Source organism: Fistularia commersonii, chromosome 5 (genome assembly GCF_037954325.1).
Source record: "Fistularia commersonii isolate RoL2024-O1a breed Wild chromosome 5, RoL_Fcom_v1.0, whole genome shotgun sequence".
Taxonomy (NCBI): domain Eukaryota; kingdom Metazoa; phylum Chordata; class Actinopteri; order Syngnathiformes; family Fistulariidae; genus Fistularia; species Fistularia commersonii.
The window spans coordinates 9,382,471-9,387,466 of record NC_141288.1 but is presented as its reverse complement, the minus strand read 5'-3'; the positions used below and the strand labels follow the sequence as shown (position 1 = coordinate 9,387,466).

Below are 4,996 nucleotides of genomic sequence, written 5' to 3'. Positions count from 1 at the left end.
GAAGGAAAACAGAGAACCCAGGGGAGAACATGCAAACTCCCTACAGAAAGGCCCCCATTGTTATCAAACCTGGGACCTTCCTGAATGCCTCTATGCCGCCCCCAAAAGGGAACCAGGTGCTTGAAATGTGACATCTACTGTCATGCATGAAAATGCATATATTTGTCCACAGTGCTCCCTTGAAAGCTGAATAACTGTAAAATTAAGAAATAAGTGACAGTTAAACCCAGAAAATCTCTGTGTGTGTGCATGTGCATGTGTGCATGTGTGCCCATGCACATGATGAGGCAAAGAGGAGGGGTAGGTCTGCATTTATTAAAGTGAGTCAGCAGGAAAATGACTGAAAGAAATACAGCAAAAGCAGGAAAGACATTCATCACTGACTGCTCTCCATGGACTGTTTGAAACCCTGGACTCAAGACAGTAGCTAATCTCTTCATATGTACAAACACACACACGCTCACACAAGCACACAAACACTCCACCCTCAGATGCCTCACTTATCCTCCGTACCAATCCATCGTGTCTGGCACAAAGTGAGAAGCGGGTCTGTGAGCCTAATGAGAGGAAGAGACAGACCTGATTGGTGCAGCCTGAGGGCGCCGCAGTCAGCAGGGGGAAGAATTAGCGGATGTTGGCCGGCATGACAGGACATGTTAATCAAATGTGAGTGACAGGATGGATTACATAGCACTATGTTTTACAGAACACACACACACATACATAAGCTGATCCCATTGAGATCATATTGAGATTTGAACTCTTTCAAGGAATTCTTTAAAGGAATTATTGTTTTCTAACGCGTATACTAAGATTCGAACTATACAGAGAAGATTAGCATGGCCCCTGTCCAAGGATGATATCCAAGTTTGTGGTGCTGGAGGTAGTGCAATCGTCTTTGGAACTGAGCATTCCTGGTTTGATTCCTGTCACCTCCTAGTGTGTCGAAGTGTTGTTGAGCAAGACACTGTGCCCCTGGTGCTGGTAGACAGCAGCCTACTGCTCATGGTCCATCCATAATGGGTTAATTGCAGAGGGCATTGGAATGGGGATTCCCCCATGGGGAATCCAAGAGGAATTGAGAAGTGTGACGGTGCACATTTTTAAGGATGAGGGGAATGTGCCCACTATAGAGGGATAAAGTTGATGAGCCATACAATTAAGTTATGGGAAAGAGTAGTGGAAACTAGACCGAGAGCAGAAGCCAGCATATGTGAGCAGCAGTATGACTTCATGTCTAAAAGGGCACTACAGATGCAGTATTTACTTTTAGAATGCTAATAAAGAAGCACAGAGAAGGTCAGAAGGAGCTGCTTTGCACTTTTGTAGACTTAGAAAAAGCATATGACAGGGTGCCAGGAGAGGAACTCTGGTATTGTATGAGGAAGTCTTGAGTGGCAGAGAAGTATGTTAGACTGGTGCAGGACATGTATGTTAGCTGTGAGACAGCGGTGCAGTGTGCTGTAGGGGTAACAGGGAAGTTCAAGGTGGAAGTGGGACTCCATCAGGGATCAGCCCTTCTTGTTTGCATTGGTGATGGACAGGTTGATAGATGAGGCTAGACAGGAACCTCCATGGACCATGGTGTTTACAGATGACAATGTGATCTGTATTGAGAGCAGGGAACAGGTTGAGCAAAATCTTGAGAGGTGGAGGTATGCTCTGGAAAGGAAAGGAATGAAGGTTAGTCACCGCAAGACAGGATATATGTGTGTGAATGAGAGGGACCCAGGTGGAACTGCTGGCCACAGGGAGTGGAGATCAAGAAATTGGAGGATTTCAAGTACTTAAGAGAGTTTGGAAAAGGTAATGTGTTCAAGCAGGTTGGAATGGGTGGTGAAAAATGTTAGGGGATACTATGCGATAAAAGATGATCAACCAAAATGAAATGAAAAGTGTGCAAGACGGTGGTGAGACCAGCAATGCTGAATGGCATTGAAACAGTAGAAATTACAAAAAGACAGGAGGCAGAGGTAGCGGTTGCAGAGATGAAGATACTGAGGTTTTCTTTGGGAGTGACGAGGATGGACAAAAGTGAGTATATCAGAGGAACAGCAGATGTTTTGGAGAGAAAGTCGGAGAAGTCAGAGAAGTCAGACTGAGATGGTTTGGTCATGTACAGTGGAGGGATAGTTAATATATTGGTAGATGGGTGCTCGAATTTGAGCTCCCAGGCAGGAGGTCTAGAGGAAGACCAAAGAGAAGATATATTAACATAGAGAGGATATGAAGGTAGTCGGTGTGAGAAAGGAGGATAAAGAGAATAGGGTTAGATGGAGAAGGTTGATTCGCTGTGGCAACCTCTGAAGGGAAAAGCCAAAAGGAGAATAAGATGACACATTAAAAGGCAAGTAAAAATTATTTTCTGGATTGGGAAATAATTATCTGCACAATCAAGTACTTATTGTTGTGTAGAGCCGTCCCTATTCTAAGTGATGCCTAAGGCAAAATTTTATATGCCCCCCCCACCCCCCCCGCCCCCTCCATTGGGAGTGACAGAAGTGACAGAGCTTACAAAAGGAATCGAATTGCATCGTTTTCGCCTCTTCTTCTTTTCGGCTTTTCCCTTCAGGGGTCGCCACTGCATTTTCTTTCATTTATAAGGTAACATTATTGACCTGTTTACAAAGTTCCCTGGGGTCACATCAATAAAGTCAAGGTTTGGAATTCGGTAGTAAAGGTGTCAAATAAGTAATAAGTAATAAGTGGATCCCCCATTTTGAATGATGATTAGCACCGTGAGACGACTGCTGCTATTTAAGTCTAGTATGCAAATAATAATATTAGTGGGCTATTTATTTTGAATCCAGACCAAAAAATCATATCATTGTAATAATAATGAATTTCACCAACTGGAAATTTAAAAAAACAATAACAAAAAATGTATCTCATTCAATTTTCATGCCATTTTTACAAAATCGAGGAGAAAACAGAAACAAACAAAACTGTCAAAAATGTCATTTAAAAAGTAAAAAGTAATTTAAGACATTGTTTAGAATGAAATTATGATGCTTTTGTAAGATATTATGAATCTAAACAAAATAGCACATTAGCTTAAAGGCTTATCTCTCCTGGTTTGAGGTGAGCATGAACAGATGGGATTGTAGAATTTTTTTTACATGGGGTGGCTTCCGATGAGCATTTATTATTGACAAAATATGAATAATGTGCATGCATGAGCATTTTTCTTTCAAAAGTGCACATTAGTATCATATTAATATCAAATTAAGAATATAAAAATGAACTTCCTTTTGGAAGTTCTACAGGCCTCCCTATTGCAAGACAGTTCATTCACTGTTGTAGTGTTTCAAAGTTTGTCCTTTGGGGGTCCCTTCTGGCTTCGAGCCTCAAGCAATTACCTGGCTCGACTGTTGGGAAATGGTGCCTCTGAGCATGAGGGTTTTGAATCAGCACTTTAAAACTTTCTCCACATGTTGGATCTGGACACAGGTAAAAGAACATTTGTTTACACCGCAACCTGGGTTCTCTGGCTGAAGACATTGTCAGTCAGCAAGATCATCTGAACCCAGTGTGAACATCAGATCTGCCTCACATGCATACAGTGAGAGATATCAGACTCTCATTAATTTTCACTAAAAGACAGGACACAAAATATTTCAGAAAATACACAAGTCTATGTGGGCTTTTTTTTCCTGCTTAATGACACACATCCAGTCTGTCTTGTGGGCGACAGGTCGTTAAAACTGTTCACTTTAACCTTTACTTATGAAGGAGGCTTACACAGTATGAAGTCACCCCCCATAGGGTCAGGACTCATGGAAGTGAAACTCACTCTCAGAGAATAATAAAATAATAAAAGAAAATGTTTTTTGGTGTCTAAATGGCTGTCTTGATTACACCAAGAATTTACAGCTGTTTTGCCTTTTTCTTACATGCAGTAGCCCATCCTTGACTAATATTCGGATATTTGTGAAAGGTCAGCCTCTTCAGCTCATGGCTGCCACAAGGAATGCTCAGATGCCACCCATTACCAGTAATCAGTGAGGGATTAAAAGCTATAGCCTTCAGTCCTACTGGTGGCTGTGTCGTCCCTCTGTCTGCCTTTCTTGCTACTGTGCCCTCTTTCCTTTTGGTTGTGGTACAATTTGTTAGGACCCCAACACAAGTCTCCACACCAACAGGGAGAGAGTTGAAGGAAAAAAAAAATATTATGAAGGTTCTGGCAGTGATGTCATGAGGCCTGATTTTATTTAAAAAAGTGTGAACATATTAGCCAAAAATATATATTTAAACGTATTCCCCAAATAACTCCAAACCTTATATGCCCAAATGCATTCCAACAAGGTCGCTTTGAGAACAGACCTACTACAGGATTAGCAGCTATTTATAGCTACTTATTATAAAATGGGAGCTGGTTGCAGGCACTAGGATCGTATCAAGTTAAATCTGGTAAAACACTGGAAGAATGGAATGCTATCCCCACCCGCCCCCCCAAGTTAAATAAATGAGGTTACAGAACAAACAGGTTAATCTTTGTTATGGTGGGAGGAGAGATAGCGTGGGATTAAATTAGTTATGTTCCAGAAAATGTTTTGCTGTGGGGTCTTATTAAAAAATGGTCCAAATGCATTCTTTCATTCTTTTTGCTTTTTGATGGTGAGCATTTTTAACTAATTTTTAATCAGAAACAGTGTTGACTATAACCCTATTCTCTGTCATCCTCTCTCATTACGTCCATAAATCTTCTCTTTGGTCCTCCTCCAGACCTCCTGCCAGGGAGCTCCAATTTGAGCATCTGTCTACCAATATTCACTACCCCTCCTCTGTGCATGACCGAACCATCTAAGTCCGGCTTCTCTGACCTTCTCCCAAAACATCGAACATGTGCTGTCCCTCTGATGGATTCATACATTCATTCCATTCCAGACTTCCTTATACAATACCAGAGTTCCTCTCTCGGCACCATGTTGTGTGACTTTCCTAGATCTACAAAAGTACAATGTAGCTTCCTCTGACCTTCTCTGTACTTTTCTTT

The 4,996-nt window shown here is 41.6% G+C and overlaps 1 pseudogene; it reads left to right on the top strand.

Annotated features, from left to right (window-relative positions):
* Positions 1 to 789: 789 nt before the first annotated feature.
* Positions 790 to 889, top strand: LOC147234007 (U6 spliceosomal RNA; annotated as a pseudogene).
* The last annotated feature ends 4,107 nt before the right edge of the window (positions 890 to 4,996 follow it).